This window comes from Phyllostomus hastatus, unplaced genomic scaffold (assembly GCF_019186645.2).
Source record: "Phyllostomus hastatus isolate PE091 unplaced genomic scaffold, TTU_PhHast_1.1 phas_scaffold_78, whole genome shotgun sequence".
NCBI classification, from domain to species: Eukaryota; Metazoa; Chordata; class Mammalia; order Chiroptera; family Phyllostomidae; genus Phyllostomus; species Phyllostomus hastatus.
Window position 1 is genome coordinate 68,828,804 of NW_025334041.1, and position 10,874 is coordinate 68,839,677.

Below are 10,874 nucleotides of genomic sequence, written 5' to 3' on the forward strand. Positions count from 1 at the left end.
TGGGTTCACACCCTAACAGACCATCTTCCCTTCTCTTTCCAGGCCAGACTTTTTATAATGGGGGAATAAACAAGGTGCAGTGAGGGTTTTGAGATTCAGCAAGGATTAGATGAAAGAAGCTGCAACATTCCTGTCCTAGGCAGTTAGCTGTTCCCAGGGGTGGGTGGTTGTCTGTCTCTCCCTGGAACACGAAGGCCTGGATGCCTCCAGTTGTCCCCAGGCGGTAATCTTTAGCAGTGCCCCAGGACGTCAGCTGTTTTCCCAGGAGCCAGGACGGCCTTGTTTCTGAAACAAAAGCTTTAACATACACATTACTTGCCAGACTTACAACTTTTTACCTTAAGCTAAAATTTTCGAAGTCTTGAGTCCCCTATCACTAGCAGGGCAAAGATTGAAGCCTCAGGCAGAGGTTTGACCAGTAGACAGTTTACTTCCCGTCCAGCTCACAGCTCCCATTGGGTCTCAGTGGCATCTCTGGGTTGTCTTTTGTTACCGCAGGGTAATGGTACCAGAAAAGGGGCTGTTATAGTGAGTCCACATAACACCAAATGTAAGTAAAATCTTCATAGGAAATGAGCAAAGATTTGATTGGTGCTTTATGCTGAAAAATTAAAGTACAGATTAAGAAATGAGAGGAAGTTTGTCATGTGTTTAATATATTTGCAATCAAATGACTGAGGGAAGTCTTTTTGAACAAAACTGCCAGTGAGCCGGCAACATGGTGCTAATAGAGCCTCATTTTGACCCCCATCAAGAAAAGTGGAAGGCTTAGTTGAATTTCTCAAGGGTTTCTCAAGGTTTCAAAATTTAAATCCTTCTCTTTGAAGAAACTTTGATATGATCTTTCTTTGTTTTCTCTTTAGTTGCAAATGGGTCCAATTGTAGAACCCTCAGTTGGCCCAAGGCTTTGCAGGAGATCCTCTAGCACAACTTTTCTTTCCTCCCATTCCAAATCAATGTTACAGTTTCATTTGGCCTTTGATTTGCATCTGATTTGCAATGGATGTTAATGGGATAGGCAGCCTCACAAATGGCCTCTCCTGGCCTCAATTTGCCCATGCATCTCATTACTCAGCTCCTTTGCATCCAGCTATTTTGGAAGGGTTTACAGGTCCAAATACTGGTTGATGGACAGGTCTTTTGCAAAGAATGAGCATTGTCTTAGCACCTACTGTGTGCTAGGACCATTGGTCCCTCAAATGTGGGATGGTGTCTGCCTCCAAACCCTCCTGTGGCCACCATGCCTCCCATCTCTGCCTCTGGGTCTTGGGCAGGAAGGAACCCCTCTGGGGCATATCTTGATGCTACCCCAAGGGCATGTGGGGCATTCCTTATATGTTGCCTGCTTGGTGGTCCTGACTTGGTGTAAAGGGCAAGTAGCATGAATATCCACACCTGACTGCCCAAGAGACCCACATCTGCACCTGTGTAATCACCTTGCTGCCATCTTTGGAGCTTTCGCCTTGGGCCAGGTCCTTACTGCACATGCACCTTATATACCTATAGGGTCCTATCATCCTCTCTTTGGCCACAAAGTAGGTGACCACTACTGTTGCTCTATAGGAAACAGATTTACTCAGCTGGTGAGAATGAACAGAGCATAGTAGCTGCGCAAAGCACCTGCTCTTTTTGCCCTTGGAGCCCTGTGCTCACCTACTGCCCTCCAAGGCGCAGACCTGCCACCACCTGGGTCTGTCCTCTAGCCCCTTAGGAAGTGATAGTGAGATGAGACCTTACAGTGTACCCAACACAGGTGGGCAGGGGCCTTCAGAGGGACAGCCACTAAGAGGGTTGGCAGGAGGCCACATACTGGGTCCAGGTCCTGGACTCAGTTGTCTTATTTAAAGGGGCTGGTTGTTCTGAGGTGCAAAGTCACAACAATGCCAGTTGTGTTCAGACAACCAGTCAGTTCTATTCTGCAGCCCCCACAAAGTCAAAGGCCTACCCAGTCCAGCTTTGTAAAGAAGGTGAGTAAGAAGGTGATGTCTGCAATGTGACCCAGAGCCAAAGCTCTCAGAGCGGAACCACCCACAGTCACCACACGTGTGTGGTGAAAGTGTGCATCACGGAAGACAGAGTGAAGACAGCTGTGGATCAGATCCAGCCAGGTGTGGTGCAGGTTCTCGCCTGTGGCTTCAGTGCCTATGACCTGTGCTTCCTGGGGGCTCTGGAGGCACCTCCTGGGAGCCTTCCCTGAGCAGGTCAGGGTGACCTGGGAGAGGCTTTGCCTGCATTCAGTCCTCTGGGACAGGCTTCTGACCCTCCATTCTGCTCACATTGGTCCCCACAAGATCTGCCCTTCCGGAAAAGACACAATTGACAGGAGCTGGGCTTCATGGACATTCTAGACTAAAACTGTAAAGAGCACCACTTACCAGAAACCCACAGCCTCCCTGCACTGACCTTACAGACAGCAAAACACTCGCGCTGCCAGCCATGGGCCGAGTGAGTAGCCTTGGGACTGCACAAGGGCCTGTTGTTCCAGGAATCGCTCTGGCCAGTTCAGGGTCACAATGGAGCCTTTCAGGGGACAAAGCGCTTCTCGCTCAGCCAAGTGTCCCTGCACACATGGGCACCCACCCAGGGCATTTAAAATAACACAATTTGGAAAAACAGATTACAGTGATTTCTCCCATTCTCTGTGTGATTCAAAGGCCTTTGTCGTGTCTCCATCATCCTGGGTTGTGGCCACCTCTGAAAGATGGGGTGATGGAGGCAGATGCCGAGGCTCCTACTGTGGCCTCTTCCTTCACTCACTGTTAACGTGTGGACAGTCACAGTTCCAAGCTCTATCGATGGTACCCTGAGAGGTTTGATAAATGCAGGGTGCCCAGCTTCCAGGGCTTTCTTCAACTAACACATGGTCAACAAGAGCCTGTAGGATGCAGACACTAGGGCATGGAGGGAGAAGACTTGCCAATGACAGTGGGTGCCTGGGGCTACTAGAAGCACTTTACTTCTTCATCCTTGTGATCACCATATGTGATGGATACAATTTAGATGAGGTATCTGAGACACAGAGAAGTTAAGTCATTTACCCAAGGTCACACAGCAAGTCAGTGTGATTCCAGTTTAAGGGGTCTGGCTCCGGGGCCCCCAGCACAAATTATCTGTCATTGCCACATCTTACCATGACAGGGCCCCTGTCCCTCTGGGAGCAAGGAGCACAGACATGCCAAGCAAGGCCTGCACACCCACAATACTGACTAGTGATGCTGAAGTTTCCAAATGGCACATGACAAGTGTCGGGAACCCAGCCAGAAGCCCAACCTGCCTGGGGGCGATGCCCAAGATGAGGGGTGTGATCAATCCCAGGTAGGGGGAGGTGGGGGAGGAGAGGTCTCAGGAGGTTGTGAGGGCCCTGGGTGCACCCCTGAGGGCACGGCTGCAACCTAGCTTGTACCCAAGACAGCTTCAGCTGCCCAGGTGAGAGAAGCTAAGGGTCTGGGTAGTGGAGTGACCAGAGAGGCTGGGCTGGGATGGTGGGACAGACTTGAACAGATTTTGGTAAACTGAGACAGCAAAGGGGTGGTCAAACAGCATGGATCCCTGAGCCAGACCAGGGTGTGGCCTGTCTCAGCCTCAGCACCCTTGCCTGCAGAATGGGAACATTTAAACATTGCCGAAAAAACTCCAGGACTTGGCCCAGAAAGCCCCTGGCAGGAAAGAAGCCTGAAAAATTACAGGAATGAGAAGGGAAGGGTCTAGAATGAACTCAAGTTTCTAACCCAGGCAGATAATGGTTGTTCACAAAATGTTTGTTCATTAATCGTGTTCCTGACATTGTTATGAACTTGGATGGATAGTTTTGCTTTTTCCTGCAGAATGGAACATTTAATTGGCCATGACAGTTTAAAATAGCCCCACCTAGTAAACCCAGCTTCAGTCCCTTGGGAAGGAGTCTATTTCTGTCAGAGCCCTCTAACCTCTAAGGGAAGTGTACTGTGACTGCCTGAGGGTCAAGGTCATCCAACTGGATGTTTTAGTCCCCGCACTTCCTGGTCATGAGAAGCCAGCCAGACCTAGCAGCCTGCCCCCTCCCCCCAACAGACAGCACGGGTGGGATTGGGAGGTTACAGATGGAGAGGAGGCCCAGAGCTCCCAGCAGTTAGTGCTGGAGTGAGTGTGCAGCCTCGGGGCTCCTGACAGCCTTCTAGGTCAGCCACCCCCTCGTCTTCCTGCCCTCCTCTTTTTCCCCCAGCTTTATTGAGAAATAAGTGTCATATAACATTGAATAGTTTCATGTGTACAACAAAATGATTTGGTATTTGCATATACTGTGAAATGGTCAGCACAATAAGTGTAGTAGTTAACATCCATCACTGCACAGTTACTAATTTTTTCCTTGTAATGACAAGTTTTAAGATCTGCTCTTGGCTACTTTCAAATGCATAATCTGTGATTATTAACTCTAGTCACTCTGCTGTACATTACACCCCCAAAACTTATTTCTCTTATAACTGGAAATTTGTACCTTTTGACCACCTTTACCCAATTCTTCCCCCCAAGTCCCTGCTTCTGGCAATTACAAATCTGATCTCTATTTCTGAGGGTTTTTCTTTAATATTCCACATTAATGAAATCACAAGCATTTGTCTTTTTCTGGTTTGCCCATTTCACTTAGTATAAGGAAGTCACCACGCCAAAGAGGCATCTACACCGCAGCGTTACTCACAGTAGCCATGACATGGATGCGACCTAAGTGTCTGTCCCTCAGTACATGAACAGATGGAGAAGCAGCGGCACATCCTGCCATTTGCGACAATACAGGCGGACCTTCAGGCACGACGCCCTCCTCTTTCGAGGTAGCCCGCTGCTTTCTGCTGCCACCGAGGCAGAACACAGGGCAGAATTAGCAGTCTGCACTGACAACATGGCAGGAAGGGGGAAACAGCTGTCCCTGTGAGTGTGGGGACAGTGTTTAGGCTCTGTGGCCTCCAGAAGGCCTTCAGTTTCTGGGGTTAGAGGTGACGACAACCTTGTGGGTCATGCAGGACACGCTCCCCCAGCACTGGCGTGAGGCGTGGCTGAGCTGAGCATCACACACTGATCTCCAGCATGCTCTTCGTACCCTGTACTGTGAATGTTGGTGATGATGACGATGATGACGATAACCGCAATGTCATCCACTGGCCTGAGCTCTGCCCAGCTGGCAGACCACGTACTCCAGGGGGCTGCCCTCGCCCCAGCAGGCTCCTGCTTCTGGGTCTCCTGACTGTCCACACCCCACTCCCACTCCACCACATTCCACCACATTCCAGGCAGATGCCCTGACTGGCTCTCTGTACAAGCATACTCATCCTGACCCCCAAAGAACAGAGCTAGGCTAGGACAGAGTGGCTCCCTGCAGCTCCCAGGACAGAAAGTGGCTGTGGGAGGAGGAAGTGAGTTGGCCCAGAGGGTCCCTCCTATGACTCATGCCTATTAGCAGATGCGGACGGATGGCCAGCAGGAGTAGTGCAGGTGGACAGACAACATATTTTCATGGACCTATCACTTCTAAAAGCAGAGCTGGGGCCCCCAGTCTTAGCCCGTGCCCTGCCTTGGGCAAACAATGACAGGAATGCACGCTGAGACAGCGAGCCCAGTGAGCTGGTCTGGGCAGCCAGATGCTCTGATAGGGCTCCTCTGCCTTCATTCACCCCACTTAACCCGAGTCAAACAGTTCAAGTTCACTGGGCCCTGATGTTAACAAGCCAAAGGTGTCTGGCAATTTGGGGGGAGTCTGCTCCCAGGGTGCCATCTGTGCCCTGGCATAGCCCCCTGCAACAAAGGGCAAGGATTCTAGCTTCACTAGGTAAGAAGGTGGGGAAGGCGATGGAGGGCAGACAGCTGCCGGGTGGTCAGCGTCGGGCCCCACTCTGGTCAGCACCCTCTGCTCAGCTTTGTTCCCTCCAGTGTTGAACATGAGGTCCCCAGTCATTGGTGTCATTCTCAGTGTGACTGAAGTTAAGAGCTCCCCACACGTTCTTTACTGCCATGTGATAACTCCATTAGGTAGGTGCCGTTGTCATTCCCACTTAGGTGCAGGCAAAGAAGTAGGTTCTTTGACACTGAATTACTCCTACTGGGGCCCCTACCATGTGGCTTAGCCAGGCCTGGAGCTGGGGCAGGCCAACCTGGAGCCCAGGCGGGGCAGAGCCATCCTGCAGAGGTGTCACAGAGACCAGTACCTCCCCCCATGTTCCCCTGCCTCCCTGAGTACTGTCTCTCCCCCAGCCCTGAGGCCTGGCTGAGTGCAAGTTCTCCACTGCCCCATTCGCTTTGGGCTTAGAAGGGCTATTGCCCTGGAAGACCCTTGAAAATCTCAGAGGAAGGCCTTAATCATTGTTTCAGACACAGGACCCCAGGCTTTTCTGTCCCAAAACTCTTCTCTCAATGAGAATTCCTGCTGAGGTGGGAGAACAACCTAGCTCCCAGTCTTGAGAAGCAGTAAGAAGCCCCTGGCTTACTTAAGCAAGCTGTTCTCTCCAGGCCCAGGTAAGTTATTTCCTGGACAGAACATCCGTGAGGAAGAAGAGATGTGCCTGCAGTAGCCGTCAGGGTCTGCAGGTGGTCAGGTGGCTGGGAGGGGAGTGCAGGACAAGGGTGGATGAAAATAACCCTTCCTTTCTTGGGCATGACCACACAGGCAGATGCAGTTTGGTGTTCTGATTTGTCTGGCTGGGCGTCCTTGGGGGTTTCCGCATCAGCACTAGGACTAAGGCATCGTGCAAGGCCTTCTGCCATCGCCCAGAAGGTAGACACCGGAGACCCTTCCTCGGTCGTCTTCCTGTTTAACTTTGGGTAATTTTTTTACTGCTGTCTTCAGGTTCACTTGTTTCTTCTGTTAACCACATCCAATGTATTTTTCATCCCTAGTTTGACTTGCGTATCTTTGGTCTTTCATGCCCCTTGTTTTCTCTAGTTTTTTGAACACAGGGAATATAGTCCTTATCTACTAATCCATTTCAATGTCTTTATTTACTAATTCAATTATTGTGTTATTTCTGGTTCAGTTTCAATTAGCTGGTTTCCTCCTTGTTATGAGTTTTATTTTCTGCTTTTTGCACCCCTGGTGATGTCTTACTACAGGCCAGGTACTGTGAATTATACATCACTGGGTGTTTTACTTTGTATTCTTACAAATATTCTTGAGTTTTATTCTGGAGCACAGTTACTTGGGAACAGCTGTCCTCTAGCTGGGTTGTGCTTTTTAGATTTGGGAGTGGAGATCAGAGCTAGGTTTAATGTGGGATTAATTTCTCCACCCTTAAGTCAAGAGTCTTCTTACTCCTCCTCCAATGCCACATGAATTACGAGGTTCTCCACTGTGGCTGCTGAAGGCAGGCGCTGTTTTCAGCTCTGACATTGTTTCCTCTAATCCTTTTGGGTAGGCCGTCCCCTGGCCTTGGGTAGTTTCCTCACAAGCATGCACTGTTTCGTACATGAGAGAATTATTTGCTGGGCCGCTCTGCAGACTTCATCAGTTCTTTTGCTATGCATCTCTCTCTTCTCAGGAGTTCTCCCCTGTGAGCTCTGGCCACACTGACTTCCCTTGACTCCCAACCCTATCTCTGAATTCAGGGGACCACCAGGTCCTGACAGGATGAGCCCTCCTGGAGCCTTGGACTTTTTCCAGATACTAGGTGGGAACAATTTTGTTTCCCATCTCTAAGAGACTATTGTCTTTTGCTGCCTGAAGTTCAGTGTCTTGATATTTCTTAGATATATGTATTAGATATTTCTATGTTAAGAAGGGTAACCTAGCAAGACAAAAACACTTCCTTACTGAGGCCAAACAACACTAAAAAATGTGGCCCCATCCTCATCTGATGTCACAAGTTGAGCACTTTCACCATCTTGCCTGACAAGGCCTTCTCCCTGTCCTATAGCATCGCTGAGCCGCTCCCCATCCTCGCATGCAGGAATGAGGCCTGGAGGGAGCCTGAGAGGGCCCTGGATTTCCACCCCGACTTGACAGCAATGACACAGTGCCCCATCCCACTCCTGTGCAGCCAGGAGGAGGCCTACTACAAGAGATTTAACTAACGTCCTGAATTTCATCACCATTTTCTGAAAATGTCCAGGATATAGACATAATCACTTATGCCAAGAATCAAGAAGAATTCACCTTGAAAAAAGACAAAGGATACCGACACAGATGACAGATATTGAAATTATGTGATAAAGATTTTAAAGCAGCCACCATGAAAATATTTCAGCAATTTAGCCCTGGCTGGTGTAGCTCAGTGGATTGAGCGCGGGCTGCAAACCAAAGTGTCACAGGTTCGATTCCCAGTCAGGGTACATGCCTGGGTTGCAGGCCATGACCCCCAGCAACCGCACATTGATGTTTCTCTATCTCTCTCTTTCGCCCTCCCTTCCCTCTCTAAAAATAAAAATAAATAAAATCTTTAAAAAAATATTTCAGCAATCACAAACACACTTGAAACAATAAAAAAAATCTCATCAATAGAAGATAAAAAAGAAAAAAGCAAACACAAATTTTAGAACTGAAAGACATAACAGCCAAAATAAAAATTCTGAATGGAGGTGCATAAAAGCAGAATGAAGAGGAAAGAATGATCCTGAAGATAAAACAATAGCAATTACTGAATCTGAACAAGAGAGTAAGAAGACTATAAAAAAATGAACAGAGCCTCAGGAGTGTATGGGACCATAACTAAAGATCCAACATTTGTGCCAAGTATGTACCAGGAGGAGGATGTGGATGCAGTTGGAGAAATAGTCAAAGAAATAAAAAAATAGTATGTCCCACAGAACAGGAAAAAAAACTTTTGCAAGTTATATATCTAATAGGGGAATTGTATCTACAATCTATAAAGAACTATTACATTCAATAAAAACACAAGTAACTTAATTTTTTAGATGGACAAATGTCCTAAATAGACATTTCTTCAAAGTACATACACAAATGGCCAATAAGCACATGAAAAGCTGTTCAACATCATTAGCCATTAGAGAAATGCGAATAAAACCACAAGACAGCACTTCACACACTAGAAGAGCTACCACCAAAAGACAAATGTTGACACAGATGTGGAGAAAACCTCATACATGGCTGGTGGGAACGTAAAATGCAGCAGCCACTGTGAGAAACAGGCTGGCAGCTGACCTGGGTTCCTGACAGACTTCCTAAACCCATTGTAATTTCCTGGGTGTTCTACTGAACAAAAATTTCCTTTTGTTCTACTGAGGTGACTCCAGGTGGGCTGGAGGCTGGTCACCACCAAGGCCAAGCCAAATTAAAAGTTCTGAATTTTCAGCACCCAGCCCCCACTGTCCCATCCTTCAGAGGGAAGCTAGAAAGAAGAGTTAATGATTGATCAATTGATCGTGCCTGTGATGAAGCCTCCATAAAACCCCAAACGTACGCGGTCTGGAGAACTTCTATCTGGGTTGGTGAACACGGGCAGGTGCTGAGAAAACACCTCGCCCAGCGAGGGCAAGGAAGCTCCACACCCCTTCCCACATGCCTCACCCTACGCATCTCTTCCATTTGGACATTCATCTGTATCTCATCACATCCTTTTATAATAAAGCAGTCAATGTTAAGTAAACTGTTTTCCTGAGTTCTGTGAGCTACTCTTACAAATTAATGGAACCCAATGAGGACATCTGCAAGAACTTCTGATTTACAACTGGCCAGCAGAAGCACAGGTGACAACCCAACTTGTGTTTGGTATTTGAAATGAGGGGAGGGCAGTCTTGTGGGAGGACTGAGCCCTTAACCTGTGGGATCTGGTGTATAGCAGACAGTTCAGAACTGAGTTAATTGTAGGACACCATGCTGGTGCTAAAGATTGCTTGGTGGGGGAAAAGCCCCCACAGCTAGTGTCCAAAGTGTTGTGAGTGTGGCACTAGTGCCAGTAAAAGAGAAGCACAGGAGAACTGGGTTTTTCCTACTCAACATGGTAAAAAGGACCCTTGGAATATTAGGAAGGAAGAAAGAGCAATGGGAAGAGTAAAACTATGGGTAAACAACAGGCTTCTTTCTTCTTCTTGAGTTTTCTTTATTATGTCTGATGCTTCAAACAAGAAGTATAGCATTTGTCTAATGTGGTTCTCAATATAGGTAGAGGGTTTTTAAAAACAATTAGAAATAGTGAAGGTGACGAAATTTAAAGAGAGGTAAGGCTTCTATATGTCACTAGACTGGTAAAAAGGCAACATCAGTAGATGAGTGATAAGTGACATATGCATAGTGCAATACCTATAGCAAATACCAAAGTATCTATACAAAAAGGCTTAATAAAAATAAAATTTCTAGAGTCTAAAAGAACAAGGTTTAGCCCTGACTGGTGTGGCTCAGTTGGTTGGAGCGTTGTCCCACAAAACAAATGGTCACCAGTTCAATTCCCAGTCAAGGCACATGCCTGGATTGTGAGTTCAGTCCTGTCAGAGTGCATATGAGAGGCAACCAATCAATGTTTCTCTCCCTCTCTCTCTCCCTTCCTCCTCTTCTCTCTGAAAATAAATAAAATCTAAAAACAAACCAGAAAAACAAGGTTTGTCCAATTTCCTCCATTTCTAGTTGTGTGACTACAGTCAAGTAACCACAACTTGACTGCATATTACTTTGATTAGGTCAGACTGTAAGCCTAGCTCCCTAATCCAATTATTTTTACTAGTTTACATTAATAGTTAGAGTAGTCTCGAACTAAGATATTATGTAAAGTCCCTATCACAGTGACCAGTATATACTACGTACTCATTAAGTTAAAGTTATAATTATTTATTAGGGAGATGTGGACAGCTACATGCAAAAAATGAAACTTGACCACCAACTTACACCATTCACAAAAATAAATTCAAAATGGATAAAAGACTTAAATATAAGGCATGACACAGGAAAGTCCTAGAGGAGAATA